At 43.1% G+C, this 26,831-nt stretch overlaps 1 protein-coding gene across 3 annotated transcripts in view; it reads left to right on the top strand.

Moving 5' to 3' along the window:
- The window catches only part of LPP (LIM domain containing preferred translocation partner in lipoma), a 655,957-nt gene that overhangs the window by 44,700 nt on the left and 584,426 nt on the right, over positions 1 to 26,831 (top strand). For 2 of the 3 annotated variants that reach the window (XM_014452226.2, XM_023750563.1), the window contains exons 2-3: positions 9,506 to 9,630; positions 25,187 to 25,314. The gene's annotated coding sequence lies outside the window, so the exon portion shown is untranslated. Of the gene's footprint in view, positions 1 to 9,505; positions 9,631 to 13,415; positions 13,590 to 25,186; positions 25,315 to 26,831 lie in introns of those variants that run through there. The other variant, XM_014452224.2, reaches the window with a different exon arrangement.

The following is a 26,831-nucleotide window of genomic DNA, read 5'->3' as shown; positions in this document are numbered from 1 at the left end:
ACAGAGTGTCTGTCTGTGTGCCCTTCCTATTTCTTACTGGATGTGAATGTTTGTGTTTTGGTTCTCCTCCCCCAACAATAAACACAGGGAAGACAAACAAAATCAAGTGAGAGGCAGTGTAGCGTGGTAGTCAAGAGCACAGACCTTGAGCCAGATTGCCTAGATTCAATTCCTGGCTCTGCCACTGTCTAGCTCTGTGTTTATTTGTGCCTCAGTTTCCTCATCTGCAATAAGGGGATAATGATAAATGTACCTATTTCATAAGCACTGTTGGAAAGGTTAAATGAATTAATATTTGTAAAGTGCTTAGAAAATTGCTGAGCATATAACAAGTGCCCTATGAGTGTTTGCTAAACAGCAGCAGCAACATTTTCTACACTGGCCCTGCCTTCTGCTGCCATTTAAGATATTACATACTGTCATATGTTAGAGCATTCTGGTTTTCTTCAAGACCTAGCGGTGGAGGCACAGTCTGACTTCTGCTGTGTGTGGTGAGGCACTGAGGGGTGACATGTTCACGTGCTTGGTCTGGTGGAGACTGGTCGTGATGCCTACTTTGACACATGAACTTTACTCTGGAAAATATGCAGCTCAGGAATACCAAGTGCAGCAATAACTTATCTTTTGCTAGAAGAACAGAGATGACCCGGCCAGCATGATTAAGTGTTTGAGTATTGACTTGTGAACCAGGAGGTCATGGTTTGATTCCTGGTCAGGGCACATGCCTGGGTTGTGGGTTCTATCCCCAGTGGGGGGCATGCAGGAAACAGCCAATCAATGATTCTCTTTTATCATTGATGTTTCTATCTCTCTCTCTCCCTTCATCTCTGAAAAACAAACAAACAAACAACCTCCACAGAGTTTGGAGTAAAGAAAATTTGCAGCTGAGTTTATCTATTTTTAAATTTCTTCCTGGTGCCGAAACCGGTTTGGCTCAGTGGATAGAGCGTCGGCCTGCGGACTGAGGGGTCCCGGGTTCGATTCCGGTCGGGGGCATGTGCCTGGGTTGCGGACACATCCCCAGTGGGAGATGTGCAGGAGGCAGCTGATCGATGTTTCTCGCTCATCGATGTTTCTAACTCTCTATCCCTCTCCCTTCCTCTCTGTAAGAAATCAATAAAATATATTAAAAAAAAATTTCTTCCTGGTGTTGTAGCCTGCAGCCTGTGTATCCATAGTTTTATCTGGTTGGGTCAGTAGGTGGGTACTTTTTAATTTGGTTTTAATTTGGCTCACATAAAAAGAAACAACCAAAGATTTGGTTTCTGACTAACAGGGTTTAAAGCTCTGCTGTACCACTCATGTATCGTATCCCCGTGGGCAAGGATGCTGGCCACCAATCTCTGGGCATCCACATACTCTTCTTATTCTTTTTGTTTCTTCCTTGCCAAAATTAGGGTGCTGAGTGGTGATATGAGCTCATTTATCTCTGGTATGTTAGCTGCAGTTTTGAAAGAGGTTTTTAAAAATCAGATATATTTGTAGTGACTCTGATCAGCAAAAGAAATGAATTGATCATCTTAATTTTTTCTCTCCACTTGGCAATTGTGCCCCTAGGAATTCTTATTTCAGCTTTATACCTTCCTAATCCCCAAAATATTTCTGTGTATCCTGCTCAAAAAGTGGAATGAAACTAAATAATCTTACCGTTGTGTGGAGTGGAGAAGATTTTAATTTATTAAAAATTTTTAAAAATATGTTCTTATTGATTTCAGAGAGGGAGGGAAAGGGAGAGAGGAATAGAAACATCAATGATGACAGAGAATCATTGATTTGGCTGCCTCCTGCATGCCCCCCTACTAGGGATGGAGTCCGAAACCAGGGCATGTGTCCTGACCGGGAATCGAACCGTGACCTCCTGGTTCATAGGTCAAGAGTTTCCTCACCCATAGTAAAATCCATTCTCTGTAGCTTCCATGACATATTCTTCCCTTATTGAAACATTGCTCCTTTCCCAATCTTATCAGGATAGCTCCCAGGTGCCTTCAATATTTTTTTCTCTGACATTACCTCTGCTTAGAATACACCTCTGACCCCTAAAACTCCCCTCTCATTTTCAGCTATTTATTGAAGTTGGTTCCATTTCCCGAGGGCAACAGTCATCCCTTCCATTTCTGTATCCTCAAGTCCAAAATAGGTGTGCAAGAGATATTTGTTGAGCAAATAAATGACAAATAATAAGGGGTAGAGATAAGGCATTTTGGAATTTGGGGTGGAAATTCTAGCTAGGTAGGGATGGTAGGTAGCTCCAGGAGAAATGGCATTTGAGCTCCCCTTCAAATCTGGTTCTAAGGATGTGGAGAAGAGCCTGGTGTTCATCACCAGTGTGCTAGCTCTACAGGACACAGAGTACCATCATCCCCAGAGTAAAATAAGGAGGGAAAGCTCAGGAATCCATTGTGCTGGTGCCTGTCTGTGGTCTTGAGCTGGGTTATCTAATGCAGGGAAGCCTGCTTCCCCCGTACACAGCTGGCATGGCAGCAGGCTCCCCATCCTTCCTGATGAATGGTCCTGAAGGAAAGGAATTCAGAATGTTGCTTGTATTTTCATCTTTACTTCTCCTTTGGAGCTGCCTTTCTGGATAGCAGAGAGGTGACCTCAGCAGCCAGAGACAGAAAGGAGCAAAATGAGTCATCTCAGGCCCTAATGAGGTTCATGAGGGACCCTTCCTGGGACTGAGGTCAGATGAGGTTATGCTGTGCCCAGGGTGAGTTTTGCCTGGGGCTCCAGGCGGGACTGGAGCAGAGCTGAGCTAATTTTACCCACAGGAGCTGACTGTGCTGAAGGGCAGGGCTTATGACATTGGCCTTATCATCCTGTGATGCCCAGAGAGCTCCCAAGGTACAGCCCCATTCTGTCTGGGCTGTTTTTCTCCTCCAGTTTAATATATTTTTCCATTAGGTGTGCATATCAGCAGGCAGGATGCTGAAGAGCAAAGCGCTTCGGGTTTTGTGGAAGGCAGGCAATGGAGCTGGATTTGGATCCTGTCTCCACCCCTTGCTTACGAGGCAGCTGACCTTGGGCAAGTTATATAAATTCTCCGAGTCTCAGTTTCCTCATTTGTAAAATAGTGTGTATGCCTGTGCCCTAAGATTGCTCCTTGGTTTACACACTAGGTGACACTTAGCAAGCACTCACTCTGTGCCAGTCACTGCTGTGGCTGCTCTATTCATGATGATTCATCTAATCTTTTAAACAAACCTATGAAGAAGGTACTATTGCTAACACTGTTTTACAAACAAGGAAATAAGGACAGGAGCAGGCATTTCTGGAGGCTGACTCTGTGGGGCTGCACAGAGCAGATGGGCTAGGTGTGCAGCCGGCATGCTTTTGAGGTACTGAAGTGTTCAGGGGCAAATCTGGAAAAGAAAGAGGTCAAGCAAGAAATTCTCAGGAAAGAGCTAGTATTTGCGCTATACCCAGGTTTTCTGTTACATGCTTTAGAATTTACGTTGACCACAAGCTAGTTTGTGTAGTTCTGATTAGCTTACGACACTTACCGCTGGTCCCTAATGGTCTCTTAGTTTTGTGTGGCCCATTATTGTAAAGTGAAATACTTTCCCTTCACAGAGGCATGGGAGGGTCCTAGGTATAGACGGATGTAGGTCTTTACTTGAGGAGATCAATCAGTGGAGGAATGGATGATCAGTTAATCGATCTATTGTCTTTTATTTTCTCCCATCTATCAGGATTAAGTGCAGAAAAGACGTCTCACACAATTTAAGTGGAAATGCATTAAATCAGGGGAAAAAATACCAACAACATTGTTGGGAGGGATGGAGCCCTGGGAGCCAGGAGGCTACATCTGGAACTATTGAGTTGAAGAATTTGTTCCAAAGCCACAACCAGGGATAAAGACATTAGGGAGCCACTGTGGAAGCCTCTCAAACTTTTTCTCAGCATCCTCAGAGTTGGTGGCGGAACACTGTATTGTCCAGTAGAGCGTCATTTTGACTCTTAAGGTTCCACAAAGTTGGTTGCCACTAGGAATAGCAGCAGGGTGAATTAGCTCCACATTTACCTTCTAAGTCTCACTTGAGTACATCTAATTGCTGGAATCTGATTTACTAGTTTCGAGGGAGCACGGGAAATGTAGTTTTTAGTAGTCTACTTCTGCCATGCAGTAGGGCACTTTAGAGGGGGAAAGGTGCTCTCATTGAGTCAATTGAGAGAATGTGTCCAAAATTACTCCAAAATACTTAATATGCACCATTAATTATAATACTTTAATCTAATATATATATATCCTTTATATATATATATATATATATATATATATATGGCTAAGTGACTGACCGTATGTTCGCCCATCCGTCCGACTGTCCGGCCAGTACATATGACGTGCACTGGCAATTTAAAAATAAACATTGACTCGCGCGTGCACGATACATATAAAGCTCTCACTGGTGACAATCTCATGTGTGTGTTTCAATCATGAATTTGGTTGACACTTCTATTACAGAGAAAGGGCAAATAGCGATATTAAAATATTTCTTCTAATTTCCTGTGAATGTGCATGAATCTGTGCACTGGGCCACTAGTTAGGTATGATAGTCTACTTAATATTTTTTTATTTACATAAAATATATAACATTAATATACTCAGTATTCTGAAAAAACAGGCCATTTATCCAAATTCGTTTTTGATGTTTTTTAAAAATGTATTTTTTATTGTTGATAGTATTATAGATATCTCCTACTCTCTCGTTCCCCACCGCCCCCCCCCCCTATTTATTTTTTAAGTTTTGACAACAGTGGTTGACTTGTAGTTTTTTAGTTCAGTTTAATCTTCTACAGGGAGTTATGCCTTGGACAGTTGTTCTGTTTATATAATTTGGTCACAAATGTTTCTTAAACGCTTACTGTAAGCCTGACTCGGGTCTAGATTTGGCACTTTGGGCAAAGGTCAGTCATGGGTTCTTCCACTGGGAGCCCTCACTGGAGAAGGGAATAAGTCAAGTTCATCATAAGAATAGTACAAGGAAGGTCATGATTGGTGTCCTAGACAGCAGGCTAAGCAAATTCAGAGAAGGGAGATTATTCTGACTGGACTGAGAAGCAAGGGAGGTTTCATGCTGAGTGACAGTGGTCAGGTTATTCACCATTGGAGGCAGTAACATCTCTTTAACAGGTATTTACAAATGTGGTGGAGTGTGTTTTTTGTTTTTGTCTCAATGCTGGAGGCCAGACCACCATTGCAGTGCAGTGCTCAGAGCCAGAGATGCTAGACATCCTGTAACACATGAGACAATGCAGAAATAACTGTCTTTCTTCAAAGAGCAATTTTGTTCCTGTTGAGAACTGCCAATGGCCTGGAAGAATGTATAGGATATCTATCTGGGGTCTCAGGATGGGGAGGGGAAGTAGGTCAAGTAAGAGAACATGGGAGCTAAGAGTTCAGTCTGAATACGCAGAGGATGTATGCTGAGTGGCAGTGGGAAGGAGTTTATAGTGGAACAGACTCTGTGTTATTCAGAAACTTGAGATATTAGATTAAGCACTTGGACTTACTGTGTTGCCACTGGGAAGCCACTTTAAGATATTGGTGCAGGGTCCTTGGAAGCAGAAACCCAGCCTTATCTTCTCGCTGTGCATCAGTGGACTTCGGGTGCTTTCTGAATGAATGAATGCCCCAAGCAAGTTGTTTACAGCAAGTGGACTAGTTGGTACCTGAGTTTTGCCAGGTGGGAATCCTGTGGTCCTGGGATAACCTAGCAGTCAACACTTAGACTTAAGGAGAATTCCAGGAGAGGGCTTGGCAGCCTGCTATGCAGATACTGTCTCCACATCCAAATGAAAGTGCTGTGGTCAGGCAGCAGTCCTAGTTGCCTTCACTGTAAAGAGAGAAGCTACTGTCTCAAGTATCTTGAAGACAAGAGGGTTTCTTTTATTGTCCTCCCTCGTGGAGCCCACAGGCCACAAGGCATGTCAGGTGCATACTGTCCCGTCCGCATTAATGCCCTTGCCTCATGAGCTTATTAAAAATTGCCAATCAAACCAGCAATTTGCTGACAAGGTTCATGCGCTGTGACCGTGACTGCAGTTATTCTGAGGGAGCAGCTTGCTGTTCTGCATGGTGATGCTATCACACAGCAGCGTCCCCTGTGTCGGCCTGTAGAGTCTTGGTGGCTTTTTGGCATTGGGGTCAGTGCCTCGTCCTTCTGATGGGATGGGCTTTGGAGGTTGGAAGGAAAGCTTGGGTTGGAACTGACCAAACACAAATGTAAGCATTTCCTTGTTAGTTCCTCTCTAAGGTTTCATTTCTGAAATCTTTCAGGAGAGAGAAAGAGGTGTGTAGGTTTGTGGGATCGCCCCAGAGTCCTCATTGTATGTCTCAGAGAAGGACAGTGACTTGCCCAGGGCACCTCCTACGGCAGGTTTTCAGGGCACTCTGCTGCTGATGAAGTGTGTCATGTACACTGGGCTACTGGCTCAGCTTCTTACTCTGCCATGAACCCTCAGGTTTCTCATCTGTAGAATGGCTGTCTTCGTCGGATGTGGTATTAAGCATTCCAAAAGGTGGGACAATGAAAGCTTTGTTGACTACAAAGAAATACAGAAATATTTCCTTTTATTCCTGATGTTCACTATTATGGACCAGTAATCATTGGGACCATCTTTAGAAAAAGATTGGAGCACTGAAGACACTGCTGAGTTCACCCCAATCACAGAACCCTTCTGAAGAGTCCACTTCCCCACTGCACAGTGAGGAGATTTTGTGCTCAGATTTGGAGGTACAGCCCTGAGGGAAAACATGGTCAAACCTTGGAGTTGTGAGGAGTTGGGGATATACTCTTGCCTGAAGCCAGGGACTCATGTAGCAATATGATGGGAGAGTTTGCTGGGAAGATGGGGTGGGGCCCCTCCTGGAGCCCCTGAGTGCTGGCCCGAACACAGCTGCACATTATTTTTTGTGCAGTTCAGAGCATGGTGAGAAGTCTGCTGGGAAAGCTGTGATGAAATGGGGTCAACCTTGCAGCACCTTCAGGATGTGCGGGAAGCCTGGGGTAAAAGTCAGGCAAGAAGCAAGGAATCTTGCAGTTGGAGCAAAGGCCTCAAAATAGGGTGATTCCGAAGTTTTTGGCACATCCTAAGTGTTTTTTGTTTGTTTTTTTGTAATGGTTCAACTTTTTACTTAAGGTTATAATAAAAATGATAATATTTTATATAAGTATAGAGCTGGGAAGTTTTCAAGAGTTTTCACACCCATCAACTCCTTGGTTTTGCTCAGCATCACGGGGAGATGGAAGATAGAGTTCTTACCCCTATTTCACAAATAGAGAAATCAAGACTCAGAGAACAGGTGGAATTTCTCAGGCTGCTTAGCTGGTCGATGTGGAAGCTGGGAGGATGTCACATCTAATACTCTCTCCGGTGCCAATTATCTGGATCAGTGGTTTTCTCAAACTCACTTTCTGTACCTCTATACACCCTTGACTGTGTTGGCGGACATTCTTGGAAGCCCAAATGGCCATGAATTTCAAAGGTCCTAGAGACAAGCTGTAAGATTTTAAAGATGAGCTATAGGTAATTTGGGACACAAAAGGCGTTCGTCCTTCTGGCTCTTTATAGCTGTCTAGGTTTGTTCAAGTTGAAAATGTCCATGAGAGCACGGAAGGAACGAGATGGGCCTCTGTCACTTATTGAGCATCTCCTTCGCCATGGACTCAGTGCTACATACTTTTCCATCTGTGGACTTAGATACATTTATAGATGGGGCGATTATAACACAGTATTTACTGTAATATTCTGTTAAGCAACTTGTGTATATACATATTCAATAAGTTAATTCTCATAAAAACCTAATTTGGTTGATAGCATTATTACTTCCCATTTTATAGACAAGAAAAACTGAGGTTTAGCGAGATTTAAATAACTCGCTTGTGAGAACACAGGTCCTAAATAGACTATAATCCAAGTTTTCTAGTTTGAGAATTCTTTCTTCCCTGTTACACTACATATTGCCCATCTCACGGATTAAATGCAGAGCTGCTTATTACAGAGGTATGTCTCAGACCTTGGAGGTTATAGGAATCAGAGCCGGAAGGTGCTATGAAGACCTCAGAAGGCTGGAGGTTTTCAAGCTCTGCTCCTTGAGCCTGGGAGACTCCAGGAGTAGCTTTGGGGTTCGGCTGGGTGATGGGTCGGTGAGATGACAAATGATGAGAGAATAGCAGGGAAGGGGACTTCTGGAGCCCAAGCTGGGCAGTCCTGCTGTTATTTACAAGCTGAGCATTTGCAAAGTATATCATTGAAAAAAAAAAAAAAGCTCTGTTGTTAGGGAAAGGAAAGTTTGAAACTCATTGTTCTAGCCTAGTTCGTCTTTTTACTACAACGAAATTGGCTTGGTAAAAGTCATATTTGCCAGGGGTCTTGGAACTTTTCCCCTTTTTCAAGGAGATGTGCTTTTTGTGCACCTCACTCTGAGGCCTCCGGAGCACCTGGCTGCAGGTTCAAGGGTCAGGCAGCCTCTGAGAAGCTTCCGTCAGAAGCTTCAGGTTACCCCATGTGCAGGATACTTGACCTGTATCTTTCAGCTTGGCTATGTCTCCCCTTTGGACCTTGGGAACCTCACTGAGATTAGTTTCCTGGCCCAACCTTCAGACACATTGTCTAACTGAATACCTGTGATTATTGAGTGTTCACTGTGTACACAGTGCCGGGAACACAGGCAGGGTTTCTGATGTCACGTGTCTGGTCAGGAGACAGAAACAAATAAGGACTTTTGTCAAATTTTTTTTGGACATGGTTATGTTTGTTATATATGAACATCATGTGTGATAGTTACACGAGGATGATATCATCTCCAATAAATAGAATAGAGAGAGAGGCTGGACAATGGGAAAAGTTAGGGGTTGCTTGCCCTGTGAGTTAGTTAATTCTGGCCTTTCCATGTACTCTCTCTGGAATTGGCCAGTTTACTTTTCCTTTAAGTCTTCCGTTCTCATCTGTAATGTGGGAATGAGACTGATCAGCTCACTGGGTTTTTGATGGGATTAAATGGCATAATGTATGCAACCTGCTTAGTACAATGCTCAGCCCAGAACAAACACTCATTCAATTTTAGTGGTTATTGTTATTATTAGTATTTGGCAGTGAGGAGCCAAAGAAACTATTCTTTAAACCCATTAATGGTGTAATTGGAATTTTGCGTCTCAAATAAAACCACTCTACTTTTAGAAATACACCCTAATAGTGTTAAAAACAAAACAAAAAAAGACTGTAACACCTTGGCCTGCAACAATTATGGTATGGACTTCAGTTGACCTTTCTGAGTTATCTCTGTTTGCACCCGACTGTCTACCTCTGCCACTAGTGCTCACACATCTGTGTCACAAATTAATTTAGTCAGTGCTTCTCTCCAGTGTTGAGCACAGGAAACAGATGACAAAACGCAAAGCAGAAAACAATCATCATTGAGCTGTGTGTTCAACTGCCTTGGGAATGGCTTTCTGGGGAAAATCCGGCCCCTCCATAATGACATTGATGACTTGGATCTTTGCAGAAATTGAAGAGAATCCTGGTGACTAGCGTGTTGGGAGAGGACTGAAGGAAGCCAGACCAGTCGCTGCACTCTCAGATCTTCTCGGGTGCCCTCTGGCTCCCAGGTGACCTGCAGCAGGACCTCTGGTATGTAAATGGGCCTCTTCCCTGCCTTAAAATTTTGTCTCAAATCTTAAGGAGTGGCTGGGAGGTTTTTATTAATTAATTTATTTATTTGCTTATTTATTTATTTAATATTTTTGTTGATTTCAGAGGGGGAAGGGAGAGAGAGGTAGAAACATTAATGATGAGAGAGAATCATTGATCAGCTGCCCTCTCCTGGGGGTCTAGCCCAAAACCTGGGATGTGCCCTGGCCTGGGAATTGAACCTCGACTACCCAGTTCATAGGTCGATCCTCAACCACTGCGCAACACCAGTTGGGCTGGGGAGGTTTTTAATGGGTTGAAATTTATCTTTTGTATCTGCAACTTGAAATATCCTGTTCCCCTGAATTCGTGCTTGGGAGCTCCCTCAGTGCTCTCTGGTCAGTAGCTCCATACTGCATGCTTATTTCACCATGGGCGTATTGCAGAGGAACTGGAGCCTGTGTTTCTAACAACTTCTCCAAGGAAAACACTGCAGGTCACGTTTCCGGAACTGAGAATCTCAGGGGTCTCCCAAACATCCATCTCTATTATCTCCTTTGGGCCTGGCATTTGCTTGTAGCTGAAAAGGGAGCGTTTGTCTTGAGCATTCCTGTAAACTTGTGTGACTTGGCAGTTGGAAACTTGACAGTTACTGCTGACCTTCAACTGCAAGAGGGAGTAGTATATAGACATAACCTGTAGAACATCAGATTATTGCCCTGTAATTCCAGAGCCTTAATGTTTCATTGTCTTGAGAATGACCTCACTGCTTTTTGAATTTGTAATGGAATGCAGTCATTTACAAGTAATCACACAATGATCCCTTACACTTTGTACTGCCTTCCCGTTCTCCAGAGGGCTTTCACTCGCATTATCTCATTTGATCCTCATAACTGCCCTGAGAGGTAGACAGAGGGTCTGTGTTAATCTCCAATTTTCAGGTGTAGAAAACAAGGTTTGCAAAAGCTTAAACTGTTATTTAGAGATCGTACAGCTACCAGAAGTGCACCTGGAATCTTGAACAGTCTAACTACTAAACCAGTGTTCTTTTGGGTACTTACTCTTGCTGTGACCTTGGGAATATACTTAACACCTCTGCTCAACAGTTTCCCTATAACTAAATTAGGTAGAAGACTCCCTCCAGGGTAACTGCTAGAGGGATTAAATGAGACTATCTGGGAAAGCAGTTACTAACCCATAAAGCGTGCTTCTAATGTGAGGCATTGTCGCTACTTGTACCTGAAATCCAAGTAGTGCCATGAACTGTGACAAAAAAGAAATCTTACCCCTTTTTGTGAAGACAACATGTTCTAGAATGATGCTGGGGTTGTCAGGGGTCACGAACAAACTCCCAGCCCCGCGATGGGCAAGACTGTCCCTACTGTGCTGCCTGCAGGCCACGAGAGCACTTGAGTTGGGAAGACTCTATTTTTTCTACAGAGCACTCTCTCTTCATGTTCCTTGGAACAGTCTTGCATCTTGGAGACAGTTTTAGATCTGGCAGGACTGGAGAGCAGGAGTGGGGAGCTGGGAATGGGATCCCGAGCTTTGTCCATGGGGGACAGGAATGTGGCATGGTGATGAGGTAGAGGTAGATGAGGAACTGGCCTGGAAGACCTAACTTCTCCCATTTCTCAATGACTGGGATTTAGTAAGGTACATCTTGTGAATCCATAAGGCCAACAGTATATATGTAGAACAGTAACACTTACTGGAAAACCCCAAAAGGATGGATTTCAAGTTGGCAACAGATGCATTAGAAGCTAGCAGTGTGATATGGTCAGGAAACAGCCAGAGTAACTGAGGGATGAGACCTGGGATAGCTTCATAGGGAGCCAGATTTTGTTTCTATATAAGGAAGAACTTTTTATTGGGAAGACAGAATTTGCAGCTGCAGGAGGTGTTGTATAGGAGATGTTCTCCACCTCACCAGAGACCACAGGGATTCATTAATGGGGGAGAAGGGCATCGGCTCAATGGCCTTTATGGTCTTCTTCTTTGAGATCCGAGGTCCACTGGTTGTCAGTGGTCAAGACATAAGAGGAAGAGAGGCACAAATGCATTAAGGGACGAAGGACCCCTTTGTGGATGTGGAAACTGATCTCTAAATGCTATTTGCAAAATGGATGGTAGAGACTCTATCATTTTGGTTTTCATACCTATCCCTGTAGCTCTCTCCTTGGTCCTTGTTTTTTTGAATTCCCAGGCCATCCATGGGCAGCTATTTTTCATGGACTATCTCTTTCATCTGCTAAAACGTTCCTGTGGCAATATTGGAAGGGACTTTGAGATCCTCACAGGATGACAATCTTTCTATAAGAACCACTGGGTCTGATGGCTGGTCTAGTAACAAATGACCATCTCTTTACCCTCTTCAGGCCTGCCTCTGGGACCTCCTGGGAGGATGGCAGTGGTGAGACTTCTGTGCTGAGTTCTGGTTCTGACATGTGGTGGAAGATTCGCTGATCCTTTCCTTATCATTTAATAGTCACTTATGTTTGTGTCAATTTATTCAACATGGCAACAAATAAGAAATGTCTGCAAATTTTCAGGCGCTTGAGGCATCCTTGCAAAAACAAGTAATCAACATAAATGTGTCAAGACTATTTGTCTCTAGACCAAGTAGAAGCTGCTTTCAGAACTCATAGTTGGACAATCTTGGGATAGCTACCCAGTTTGTAGGTGAAACCATTATAAGCTACAAGAGGAGAACTGATTTGTCCCAGGTTTTAAGAAGTGACTGATCTGGATTTAGGGCTTGGGTCCTCTTGCTCCCTGACCAGTGCTGTTTATTGCTAGAAGATTCTCTTGGGATGAGAACAAGTAGCCTCATGGTGCAGGCCCAAAAGCTAGGAAGTGGGTGGTAATTCTGAAAAATGGCTCATCTGACCTACAAAAGCTTTTACAGCCAATAGCAGAACAAAACCATGCTAAGAAATAGAATCACTAGGAAGCCAAGATATGGATTCCTTTTGCTGAGCAGACCCCTCTTTACCCATCCCGCTATTTTCCCCAGCATCTCTTTTCTCTCTCCTTTCTCCTCCTCTAAATTAGTCTGGAGTTATTTTAGACCACATTCATTCCTGACTGACTTCACTGGTCCAATTTAGTCATTGAACACTACTCAGGAACTTCAGATTGGAATTAACCTTACAAGTTAAATGGGGCATTCCACACTCCTATTTCGAACTCCCCAACCCCCAAACCCTGAAAGTCTGGTTTTGTTCTGGGTCTTCCCACCTGGTATCCATCCTATGAAAAACTCATGCAAAACTAAGTTCCCAGGAGAATTCTCTGCCCAAGAGAGTCAGGGATTGGGCTCCAAGAGTGGGGATTGTTTTAGACTCACCTGTCATTAAAAAAACTGCAGATGGATTCTTGGTGACCTCTTCAGGTGAATCCCGCCAGATACCTCCCCTTACCCTGAATTAATAGAGTGACTTCATAAATGTAGTTGTATTCTCCCATGACCCCATTCCTAAGGTGAGCTTATAGACTTTCAAACTAGTCCCTCCCTTGTTTGGGTGGTGGAGCGTGCGGGACAGTTTAGACTCCACTTCTTTTGGGGTTAAACATTTACTCCGAGTAAGGAATTCTGTCTTAAGTGGGGCATGTTCTTCAAGTGCCAGAGGACAGAAGGGTGATTTTTCTGACATCCTCCAGCCTGCTTCCCCATATATGGAAATGTTTACCCACCACACTGATCTATTGGAAGAGAAGGAGGTGACTCAGGGTTTAGGAGAAGCAGGATTTGAATTCTTGTTTCCAGAAACCAAGTCTCTCCCTTCCCCCACTCCCCCCCATCCCTCCCCTCCATTCCTTTGCCCCTTGTTCTGGAAGCAGAGAAGAGAATGTCTCAGTGCTGTTCCCCTCTGGCCTTGGGATCACCTCTTTGCAATAAGACTCCGGGTGTGTGAGAGGGAGTGAGAGCCAGCGGAGGGCCAGCTGCCTGACATCGCGTGAGTACATCATTATTGCCAGAGCAAATGGCATTTCTGCTCCCAGACCCTGGGTTTATAGCCCTGACAGCTGGCTCACTTGCCCGGCAATGGGACTTGTTACTGGGAGCACTGTTGCTTTAATTTGGGGTGTGGACAGCTGCTTTCCCAGGGGAGTACTCCTCACAGTGGGATTTAGAACGAGGCTCTGCTTGAGAAAAAATTCTATTTGTGTATAGAAAATTTAGAGATATTTTTTCCCACCTGAGGCCTAGCTTGAATTGGGTAGAAAGATAATTTGGGAGTGATGTCTGTCTGATTGCCAGGGCTAAAGCAACAAGCCAGAAGGGATGTTGGGGATGCGTGGGCAGGGATAGTTTTAGCTTGAAAAGCAGGGCTATGGTTGGACTTACTAGTATGTACTAGTGGCATCTGCACAGCATCCACAGTCTGGAAAAATATCTGGTTTGCAGGACATTTGTGTTTTTTATTTAATATATATTTTTATTGATTTCAGAGAGGAAGGGAGTGGGAGAGAGAGATAGAAACATCAATGATGAGAGAGTATCATTGATGGGCTGCCTCCTGCCTGCCCCCTACTGGGGATCGAGCCCACAACCAGGGCATGTGCCCTTGACCAGAATAGAACCTGGGACCCTTCAGTCCACAGGCTGACGCTCTATCCACTGAGCCAAACCAGTTCGGGCCATTTGTGTGTTTTTTGATGGACTGTCAGAGATGGAAGGACACTTAGAGATTATTTAGTTGATCTGTCTCATTTTATAGCAGGACAATGGTCATGGAGGCCCAAAGTGTGCAGCTCTTTTGCTGTGCAGGTACATGGCTAATTAGGTAGGATTAGAACACAGATCTTCTCACTCTGTTCTTTCTTCCTTCCACTGCACGTAAGCTCTTCCTTCAGGCAAAGGCTGAGAACATGCCCATTTTGCAGATGAGAATATTGAGATGCAGAGATGCCAGAATTGCCCACATTTACTGATCTAATTGGTGAGAAATAGACCACATTCTCCCAGTTCAGATATCTTACAATCATGTTGCATGGACTTAGATACCAGAATTTGTTTTTTATTTTTTTTTATTTTACTCCCCTCTCCCACCTCTTTGGTTTCTACTTATCTTTCCCTGCTTTTGATCATGTGAATGCTGTTTGAGTGTGAGCTGCTACCTTCTGATCTGCTTTGCTGCCTATATCTTTTTCTTTTCTGAAAGGGGATGATAGCTTTTCCAAAAGGCAGAACTAAATAGTGGAGCCCTTTATTTCAGTTTTATCTGTGTCAGTGGAAATTGTGAACGGGCCTTGAAAGAAGTCGAGCAGGGCTTTCTATCTAAGCCTCTATTACTGTTCTTGAAGCTGCAAGAATTCTGGAGTGTTATTCCCTCACATTCAAAAGTGAGCTCTGATTCTGAATAGATTTTAAGCGCATGCACACACACACACACACACACACACACACACACACACAGAGACTTTTAGCCTTCTTTGGTGCAGTGGCAGCATTCAACAGACCAAGAGGGCACCGCCCCAATACAGTGCACCAGATGCCATAATGAGTAACTCTTTGTGGTCAGTTCAGTTTCCGATCAACTTAGGGTGGGGGTGGGGGCTTGCTCCAATGCAGGGAAGATGATGGAGATGTGTTTTGGGGAAGCACTTTGATGCTAGTGGCATTGTGTGGCAGATTTTAATAGAGCAAGGAAAGTGCTCTGAGACCTCCGTTTGTTCTGGTCAGTGTTGAAAATAGGGAAAGCAATTCTCTAAGCTGCTCTGAAGCCCTGGGGAGGCAGGACTTGAGCAGATCCCCCAGGTACCTATATGAATCCTGTCTTCTTCTCCATAGCCTGTGGCTGGGTGGGGATTGGTGGCCTTGCTCACATGTGGAAGGAGGCTGCCTTAAAGCATGAAGGCTTGGAATGTTTTCCTGCTGTGGTGCTGATGGACAGGGGTACTACAAGGTTAGAGTCAGTAGTACCAATGTGAATGCTACTCCTATTAATAGGAACTGATATAAATTGCTTTCTTCCTGGTGCCAAGCTTGGTGCTAAGCACTTGACCTAAATCATATAGTCACTACTACAGCTACCTATGAGTATATACTTTACAAAAAATTATTTTTAATTTTGGTAACATACACATAGCATTTACATCTTAACCATTTGAAGTGTACAGCTCAGTAGTGTCACATGTTATGCAACCAATATCTCCAGAGCACTTTTCATCTTGCAAAATTGAGACTCTGTATCCATTGAAACATTAACTCCTCATTCTCTCCTCCTGCCACCCCCTGACAACCACTCTTCTACCTTCTCTTTCTCAGAGTTTGACTACGCTAGGTATCTCATATAAGTGGAATCATATAGTGCTGATCCGTTAGTGAAATGGCTTACTTCACTTAGAATAATATCCTCGATGTTCATATTGTAGCATGTATCAGAATTTCCTTCTTTTTAAAGGACAGATGATATTCCCTTGTATGTATATACCTCATTTTTTATACACTTAGGTACGGTATTTTTTAAAAATATATTTTATTGATTTTTTTCAGAGAGGAAGGGAGAGGAATAGAGAGTTAGAAACATCAATGAGAGAGAAACATCGGTCAGCTGCCTCCTGCACACTCCCTACTGGGGATGTGCCCGCAACCAAAGTACATGCCCTTGACCAGAATTGAACCTGGGACCTTTCAGTCTGCAGGCCGACGCTCTATCCACTGAGCCAAACTGGATAGGGCAGTACGGTATTTTTTTAACCTCCATTTATGAAGGTAGAACCCGAGGCTTCAAGGAGTTAAGTGGATTGCCCAAGGTCATGCCCTCAGTAGTGGTACTGGGATTTGAACCCAGCAGTGTGGTCTGGAGGAAGCAGATAATGGGTTCTCAACTGGAGAGTGGCACCTTTTCACACATTGCTGTGACATTTCAATAGCCAGGTGTTCTAAAGGAATCTCCCCAGGTATTTTCTGGTTTTGTATTGGCTTCTGGGAATCTGAGGACCAAATCTGAAACCTGCTTGTAACAAATAGTATGAGACTTATGGCTCCTATTTTTTTGTCCCCTTTCTTCACCTTATTTTTTCATCTGCTTCTCTCATCCCCTAGTTTTTTCACTTAAAAAAAAAAGACATGGACTATGCGTATCTTTTGTCAGGTACTTTAGATACTTTCTGAAACGAGGTGAAATATGTAAACCAGTGACATGATATCAAGAAGTTTTGTAATTATGTCAGAGGAACAGCTGATCTGTGGACAGAGACCGAAGATGTGCGTTTCTGACCTGGCTCTGCTGCTCACTCAGTGTCTAACTCCAGCGGTGATGCTTGCTCCTTTCTGAGTCTCAGTTTTGCTACCTGGAAGGTGGGATTGTTGGCAATGACAGTGAACAGTTCTTCTGTGCTGAGCTCTGTGCTGGGCACTCTACATGATTTATCTCTTTCAATTCTTCCAGCACTCCCACAAGACAGGTGCTGTCATCCCCATTTTGCTTGAGAAATGTAAGGTCTAGAGAAGTGGGCAAACTTGCCCACATGCCTACAGCTACAGAGTGCAAGCATTCATTATCCATGCCTGACTCCTACCCCAGGGTGTTAGCCACAGGCCTGGGCTACTTGCCCTTCAGTAGTCTGTAAGATTTCTTTCATTAGTGGCATGCGTTTGTCTAGTTTTATTAAATCTCTATTGGATTCCCACTTGTGTGCCTGTACTGTTCTGGGCACTGATCCAGCACTGAGTTTAGAGTGAAGAAAAGGACACTAGAAACACTGATCCTGGGCGCTTGCATTCCAGTAGGGGTATGTGGAGGAGGCAGATAATAAACAAACACATAAATAGGAGAGAATGATAAGGAACACTTAGGAGGATTCACCCTGGATGCTTTGACTGAGGGAGTGGAGGAAGGGCTCTGGGAGGTGATTGTTTAAGCTGAGATCTGAGTGACAAGGAGTCAGATCAGTAAAAGTCAGGGGAACAGCATTGTAGGCAAAGGGCACGGTCAATGCAAAGATCGTGGAGTGAGAATGGTTTTGTGTTTGAGGAACTGAGGAGCCCAGTGAGCTAGGAGATAGTGGGCTACAGGAGGAAAAAGCTGAGATAAGAACGGAGAGGGGCTGGTAGGTGTTAGTAAGCTAGAATGGAGGTTGGGACCTGTGTTTAAGTGTGATGGAAGCATCTAATTATGTTTTACCAGCATCGTTCTGGCTGCTGTAAGGGGAAATGGATTTCACGGTGGGGGCAAGAGTAGAAGAAAGAAAGTTAGGAGGAGACTCTTGCAATCACCCAGTTATTTTTATTAGGGTGGTAGAAGTGGGGTCAGAGAGAAGGGGATGAGTTCATGTCATGTTTTGGGGGGATTGTCTTCAAGATGTCAAGGACAGTATCCTTCTGAGAAGTGTCAAGCTCAATGAGCAGGATTCTGGGAGACCCTGATGGAGGTGAAAACATGTGCAGTGAGGGCCACACAGACTTGAAGCTGATCCGGACTAAGGAGTCTGTGCTCCCTGCTTTGGTTTCTAACCTGGAGTGTCTGGCCAATGAATGGAGGGCAGTGGCTTCCTGCCTCTGACTTCCTGGCTGAGAGCTGCTGGAATGCCCCAAAATAAGCCCAGTAGAACAGGCCGCTTCCTTTGCTCTCCCTGGGTATTTGTACAAAGCATTCTTTCCCACCAAGAATACGGGACATTCAGAGTGATGTTGACTTTATGGGCCATATTTAACTTAGTGTTTTTCCTTGATGTGTCATCTGTTCTTGTAGAGATTCCTGCCTCCAGTGAACTCCCTGGTGAGGAGCCTTGGACCAACCAACCTGTAAGATGGGCCTGGAAGGCTTAGTAGGTGCCCAGAAGAACTAGGGCTTCAAAGCCCTACCTTGGCTTGAGGACCCCCATCCAAGGGCACCTCCCAGCCCTCCTCTTTCATTTACAAGTGAATTTACACTCGCTGGCCCCTGCCTGCTCCACGTAATTCCTTTTAATGTGCTGGGCTTTCCAGTAAATGCTCTCCCTTTCAGTGGATAAACTGGTCTCAGAGAAGTTAGGCGATTCAGTCAACGTAAGGTAGTGAGAATCCAAGATAGAGCCCTGTGTTCTGGCCACCATGTAACCTCATGCCCCTGGGTGTCTCTTGTTAATCTTGTACTACACTCAGCCTAAGCCTGGAGATGCTCAGAGATTATAAATTAAATCATCTGAAATTCACTCCTGAGGCTTCCTCACTCACTCCTCTTCAAATAGTTTGCCATCTATAGATACCAGTTTTTTAAAGATTCTTCATTTCATCTCTTAAAAACAGTGTTTTGTTTTTGCTCATTTGAATTTCTTTAAAATTTTTCTTTCATTCATTTAGTCAACAAACATTTATTGAGTTCTTACTGTATGCCAGTCATTGTGCTAGGTGCTGGGGATTGATTCAAAGATAATTTGGAGGCATTTGGAAGGGGAGTGGATAATTACAGCACAGAGAGATAAGTGCTGTAATAGAGGGATATATAAAGAGCTAGAAATAGCACCATGAATAACATCTACGAACAAATTGCCTTCTTTTTTCCTTTTGGATTATTCCCTGTTGTATATTGCCCAAAGTGGGATTACTGGGTCATTTAAAAGATGAAAACAATTTGGCACAAAAGATGTAATGACTTGCCTGGGGAATACAGCTCAATTTTCAACAGGGGGAAAAATTGTCGACAACTCCAGATTTAGATTTTCACCAGGAGGATGAGGCCAGTTTTCTCCTACCCCTATCAACACAGTGGCTTTCAGGGGGAGCACCTATTCTTAACATCTCAGCCTGCATGTAGAAACACAAATTTTTATATTTGATCTCATGAGTAAATTGTTAATCCTCACAAGAATCTAGCTATATAAGTTTGATCATTTTCGTTTTACAAATGAGGAAACTGTGCCTTTATTAAAAGGATTTTCTAGTTAATTTGTGGAGATTCCAAGAATCAAGTGCAGGTCTTTTGATTCTACAACTCCCGTCCTGTTCTCTATGCTCTGCTCCCCAACGAGGGGTACTTATGCTCCAGCCAGGGCATGGGATTCCGTTAGTGACTTGTAGGGACTCTTCTCAAGAAGATCAGGATCTACAAAATAGGTATAGAAGTCCTAACTCCCAAAGTCATTGCCAGAGAACAGTGTCCCTCTGTCCTTTGACCTGGAAGGATCTGAAGGCCTGCTATTCTTGATTTTGGCCCAGGTTCTGAAAAGTTACTACATGTCCTTAACACAGGAGCCCAGAATCCCAAGCTGAAACCACACCATAGTTCTGCTTTGAGACATTTATTATTTTCCTAATATATTTAGCTGTACATCTCTGACTCTATGTTTATTTTGTGATTTATAAATTTTCCTAGTATTTTTTGCATTAAATAGAAACTCCTGACCCTGGAATCCAGAGCCCATCATATCCAGACCGTGAACTTCCTTGATGCTGTTGCTCACTCATCCCTAAGTCAGCCACATTCCCTGCCCTTCCTCACAATACCCTGCATTTTCTCACCGTCATGCTTTAGCTCATGCTGTTCCTTTAGCCGGAGAGGACCTCTCCCACTTAAACGATAGACACCCAGCTGCTCCTATACACTTCTGCACAGACCATACTTTCTGACTGAAGTAATGTCTGATCATCTGCTCCTCACTGTCCATACTCCCCACCATCCACAGTCTCCCACACTGGAAGTGATCTGTCGGTTCTCTGTTCTGCTAACTCACTGCACAATGGGCTCTGAGGCAATAGAGAATCTCTATGGTGCTTATGAGCATAGGATCTGGATTCAAATTTTAGCTGTGATACTTCCCAGCTATGTGATCTATCAAGGTAGTTAACCTGATTGAGCCTAAGTTTTCTCATCTGTCAAATGGGTATAAATAATCACACCAAGTCATAGGATTATAATGAGGATTGTATTGTTATCTGTGCTTCCTCTAAGGCACTTGCCATCTCCTACTCTGTTGATATTTTATCTCCTTCCAGACTGGGAGTTCCTGAAAGGCAGGAAGGGAATCACATCTTGCCTGTGTCTTTGACATATGGGATCTGCTGCAAAAGCTCCTTTAAGGGAAGGGATTCCACACAATTTAACTGGTGACATGAGTGCAGGCTCATTCCTAGTGGAAGGTTCCAGTGCCAGGCCTGGCTGGAAGCTTTGAGGTATGGAGCTTTGGACACACGCCGTACTTGCTGGATAGGCCTCTGGCTCCTGCCACTTCAGTGACAGGAAAGAGGCTAGACTAGAGCCTATGTTCAGCCGGTTCTTCCCATTTGCCAAGTTGGGCAGTGCTGGCATTTCCCTAAGCCGCAAGGTAGAGTGGAAATCCTGCTTGGAACATGATACTTAGTTTCTTTCCTGGGTCTTCCATGGGTGAGACTTCTAGATGAGAGGAAAGGGTCCATGGAGTTGTGGGTTTGGGACACTTGGGATAACTCTGAGAGCCACCTATTCTTCTGACTTCTCTGTGAGTGGGGCCTTTCAGAGGAAGCTCCTTTAAAAACTTCCGCCATTGCTATGCTTGAGCACTGACCATGGAAAGGCGATTCCATTCTTAAAAAGATAGTACTACCATTCAACTTTCTCTTGAGTCATTTCTCAAAGTGCCATATCCATGAGTCTCAAGATCCAAGTATTTTAGCCTGGCACATAGGTCCTCCATGTTCTGGCCGCAACATTCTTTTCCATCCTCATGTCCTGCTGCATCCCTCCATGTGCGCTGCCACTGGCCTCATCAGATTAGTCACTTTCCCCAAGAACTCCCTGAACTTGTCCTCCTTAAGGCCTTAGCACATCGTGTTCTCTGGGCCTATTTCCTCCCCCTCATACGTGGAAATCCTCTTGGGTGTTCAGGCTCAGTTTAGAAGTCATCTGCAGAGCTCTTCCAGACCTTCCAAACAACGTTGCATGTACTTGTGCTTTGCACACTTTTCTTTTTGTTGTGTGTATTCAAGCAGGTCTCCAGTTAGGTTATGAGCTCTTTGAGAGCTCAAAGCATGCCTAAGTGCCTACACCTGCTAGGTCCATGCACTGTGCCTTCCTAAGGACAAGAGGTGCTAGCAGGCGTCTGTTTTGTGGACCTCTGAATGCAGGGCACATGACATCCTGTTAGCTAACACTTGCATCTGAGTGGTGTTCAGAAGAACATACTATAGTTATTGGTGATTTGTTTCATTGTGAGCCCAGTTATTTGAATTCTTTCTTTGAATTGGCCTGATATCAACTCATTGGTAACCTTTCTTAGGCCTGTTTTCCCATATACTGGGCAGATGTCTGCTTAGAGCCAGGGCTCTGAGCTTACTTCATTTAAGAACATAACAGGAAGGTAGAATTCAGGAGGGATCTATCTGCTTCTAATATTAACTTTTTTTTTGGTATGAAAGTTAAGCTTTTATTTTTTTATCCCAAAGCTCCTCCTCGAAATGTAAAAATAGCAGAAGAGTTTTTTTGTTTTTTGTTTTTTAGGTATATGTAGTAGAATAGCTGTACATAGTAAGGTTGTAAGTGCAAAGTAATAAAACCTGTGTCATAGAGATTTATTTAGAAGACCAGGGTTCAAGTACTGGCTTTACCATTTCCTACTCTTCAAAGACTAGGGTTCAAGTACTGGCTTTCATGTTCCCTAGTCCTGAAACCTTGCCTAATCTCCCTGACCTTAGTTTCCCCAAGGGATAATTGGGAAATCTTTTTTGTAAGGTTGGTGGACAGGTTAAATGAGGTTCTGGACATTAAATTGGAATTTTTTTTTCTGCTGTACAGTTCATAAACTGGGTTTGAAGGCCATTTTAAAATAGTCCCCCAAGGTTTTTATTTGAAGGAAAATGCTTGGATGTTTGTTTTCATGCACTTGTTTTATTTTATTTTCTTGAATGAAAAAGAAATTAATTTATAGTCAGGGGATATATGGCCTCTAACACACTTAGGGAACATACATGGCTTGTAAGACTCAGTTATAGTTCATATAATTAGAATGGCAGAACCATATGCTTTGAGACATTATAAAAACTTTAGCAGTCAAGGTTCTAATGCAGACTTTGTGCCGGCTCCGTGCTGTGCATGCTGGATATGGAATCCCAGGACATGATTACAATCTCCCTGATGGGTAATAGCCCCGTTTTGCAGACAGGGAAGCTCGAGCTTAGAGAAAGTAGAACTTACATAAGTCCAATATCAAGCTTTGAACTTCATCCTGAACTTACAATGACCTCCAGAAATCCTTTCTATCTACAGATGTGACAAGTCCTGCTTGACTTTGTTTATCCTTTATCCTCTCACTCCAGGGGCAGGCCCTCATTCCAGGCTGGATAAAGCAGTGGACATCGGCAGTCTCAATGTCTCATACTTGATTAATGAAGCTAGATGAGTGTCTTGACTTTTCCTTCAAAGAATCTGCTCATTTTGAACTCCTTTGAATGCACTCATTCATCAGCCTTTACTTCTTTTTTCTCCTTTTTTTTAGAAGATATTTGTCTTTCTCCACCTCTGCTTTTGAGGTCAGGAGTGTTTGAAGAGAACTTTGTATTTTCTTTTATGGGTGGAAAATTCATTGAATATTTCCCATCATCTCCTCCAACCATGTGGTGGTGGGAAGAGAAGGCACAGGGTTGGGAGTTAGGAGCCATGGTTCTCATCTTGATTCTGTCACTGACCAGTGAGAGAACTTTGAGTCAACCCTTCCTTTTCCTGTTAGGGGTCTCAGTGTCTTCATCTGTAAAAATGACGGTACTACAAGATGACTCCTAAGATTTAAAATTTCTGCATGATTTATGGTGTCAAAACCATCAATTTTGCTGAGCGGCCTAATTCTGCAGCTGTTTCTTTGATACTTTTCAATCTTTAGATTTAATCTATTCAACAATATATAATTTTTTAAAGGGAAGCTTTTATAGACACTTCTGAAATATAAGGGTGGTGGTGGGGATAAATGAATGTTAAAAAATAGAAAACAACCAATTAAATAGTATATAGCATGTAATTCTCCTTGGAAACTTACCACGAAATTGAGGAGCACTTTAACAACTGGTAATTTAAATTGCATTTGAACTCTGTTAATGGTTTGTTTGCATGAGAACTTCAATCATTTCACAGCCCTTCTTCAGCAAAGCTACTTGTTCTCATTATGGAAAAAAATATTAAAAGAGAAGTTGACTATGGAAAAGTGAGGCCACTTTCATTTGTGCATTTGAGGGAAGCTGGCAAGTGTGTGAGAGGTTGCCTGAGGGCCAAGGTTGGAGAGCCTTGCCTTTCAGGGAATAGAAATCTGGGAAGTCAGACACCCGCTGTGGCAGTTGTAGAAACTGCTCTGATTTATATCTCCCTCTGCAAGGAGAAGCTTAGGTTTCCTGGGCCTTGCGGGTGGAGGCTGTCTTTTTTCTGTATGACCGTGCTGTCCACAGGTCCAGTACTGGCCTCCTCATTCTTCATTCCTCAGCAAGTTTGAAATTATGCCTTTCTCTCATTTCAGTGGAATGGCTTTGAGAATTCTAATGTTCTTGAAAACCACTAGTTCTCAGGAAACTCATTGCTGTGTTGGGCTCATCTTGATTACTAGTATGCTGTTGTCTAACTTAATTCTTTCTGCTGTAGGGCTGTACTCTTAGAGCTTTGAAGCAGGTGTTCAGAGACTTGAGTATGGGACTTGGGATTGTGCTCCAAAGCCTATTATGTGACCAATGGACAGTCCCTTTGCCCAATGAGTCTCCTACCCTCTGTCAAAGTGGAGGTCACTGGGTCTAGTGGACAAGCCCTGGACTGGAGCCCTGGATTGTCTGGCACTCATGGTAGGGTCCTGTAGTGGCCACCTCCTTGCTCTGGCCCCAGCTTCTCCTCCTGTCAGTGGGAGAGTTGATGTGGGTTATTTTATTAAGATCCTGCAACTTTGATCTTATATGGATATTTGAAGACTGAATGAGAAAATATACATGAAACAATTGTATGATTGATTTAATAATATCTAAAATGATGACAATGAAAATAGGATTAGTAGTTTTTCTAGTATGTGGATCCCTCCTGCATATAAAAGACACATTTAAAGCAGCCAGCTGCTTCGGCATCTGTGTGTGTTGGAATATATATTGCATCATTCTTAGCAAATAGTAATAGCTCTTAATTAAATGAAACCTGTAATGAGGATTTCCTGGCAAGTGTCAAGATTGTCTAGCTCTCTGCTATTCACTTGCTCTTACTTTTCAGGCAGAGGAATCAAGGTTCAGAGGGCTTGCTTGCTCCTATAGTTAGAAATGTGTCTCCAAACTCATATCCCTTGTTTCTTTTTATTTGTTGTAGTTCAGATTTTGCTATTAACTTTTTTTCTTGCCTACCTAACATGTATCTAACTAATTGATCTGTTTCTTTCATCTGTGATATTACCATGAAGCTATTTTCCTAGGAGAGCTGAGGATGAACACTGGGGGACTGGCATTCTCTTTCTCCACCTTTCTGAGACAAATTAGTGAAATACAAGTGCCAGGAGCTTAGGAGGAATAGAGGTGAACCACTAGATTTGTGGGTTTCAAGCCTGGCATCCTTCTCACTATTGCCTGGTCAGTGAGTTCATAAACCCGGAAGTTCTAAAGCTGCTAAGATCCTAGAAATTCATGAGCAACCTTCTTCTCCAGTTTTCCATAGGTGGGATCACTGAGGCTCAGCAACAGAACTGAAGACGGAATCCACTCACCTGATTCTCAGTTTAGGGCTTTTCCTAAACTGAACACTCATTGGAGGGAAGAGATTTCTTCTTCAATTGGTAAGTCCTATGCAGAAAAGAAGACTTTTCCTTTTTATAATCAATGTGCATGTTTTAAAAATCAGTGTTTTCCATTTAAGGAAAGCATGACACTAATAATTAACATGGACGAAGAACTAGAGGAGAACCAAAATGTTCTTTCTTTTTTTTCTTAAGCTAATTTCATTGGCAATGGATGGAATATAATAATGCTAATAAAATGTGTGGCAAAGAAAAAGCAGGACTCAGCTCTTAGAAGTTGGCTTAAAGAGAGACTGGAAGAAAATTTGGAGAAATGATGATTTCCGGTGGCTGATAATTGTATTGCTTCCTTCTTTCTCCTTTGGCATGGAGGAAAGTGTTCTTGAAATTGAAAGACCAAAATGAAAATGTCAATGACCAGTTTTATGGACATCTGTGATGAAAGAAAGTAATATTATTGAGTGTTTTTTTTAAACCCCTTTATATGGTGCTTCTTCTGTGATTTCATCTTATTTTCACAACAGTCCATTCAGGTAGGGGAGGCTAACTTTGCTTAAGCAAAAGGTTGAACACTGTGTTAAAGGGTCTGAGTTTGAATCCTGTTGCACATTCAGAAAGGGTACTGGTGACCAGGTAAAGTAAGATTTCCCTTGTGTTTTGGAATTCCTCTGTGTTTAGAGGGTAGAATAGAACATCATGTTCTAGAAAAGAGGGGTAGTAGGAAGAATTAATACTGTGGGCTACCCTGGGCTGTGGGGAGACTTGGGGCAAGTAGCTGGGGAATTCTGGGACAGGCTTCTATTTAGAATTCTAGATCTGTGGTCTCCATCTTGAGGGCCAGTCTGTCTGTGCCCCAACCACTGACTTTATACTGACTACATAATATGGCTTACCATGCTTATGATGTAGTTTTTCCAAACAAAGCAGATGCTGTTGTGATTGATAAAACCTAACTTTATTTAAAAGTGTAGCTCAGTTTACAGTTACATTTCATTGCCCTTTTTTTCTTCATCAATGTATCTTTTTTTTTTTTAATTTTTTAATTTTTATTTTTCGCTATAAGTATTACAAAGGGTATTACATAAGTGTCCTTCCCCCCCCCCCCTTCATCAATGTATCTTAAAAGAACAACAGACTTTCTACGCCTATGGATCTGCATAAGATAAAAGGCTGGAAACCATGGCTTTGACTTTTAAAGAGTGTAGCCTGTTAAAATTTCAAGCATGATTTTGAATGCTTTATCCCAAGCATACTTTTTAAGCATCCAATGTGGATCTTTGTTACCTGTTCTATTTTCTGAATTTTTTTTCAGTGTTAGAAATAAATTGTGATGAATATGAAGCCTTGCATTTGGATAAAAAAAAAATCTAGTTTGCAATGGTAGAGTGGGAGAGAGTACCTAAACAGGAGTGAGCTGAAAGAGACAAAAGGAATTTTTGTTGTCTGTAAGCTAATTTATGAGCCAACAGTGGCTTTTGTCCTCACTGATGCAGCCTTAAGCTGCATTGAACAGAGTGTTATCTAGATTCAAGTGGCGGGGGGGGGGGGGGGGGGGG

The sequence above is a fragment of the Myotis lucifugus genome, unplaced genomic scaffold (assembly GCF_000147115.1).
Source record: "Myotis lucifugus unplaced genomic scaffold, Myoluc2.0 scaffold_14, whole genome shotgun sequence".
Lineage (NCBI taxonomy): Eukaryota > Metazoa > Chordata > Mammalia > Chiroptera > Vespertilionidae > Myotis > Myotis lucifugus.
The sequence above is the reverse complement of the archived record's forward strand: the minus strand, read 5'-3'. Positions and strand labels throughout refer to the sequence as shown.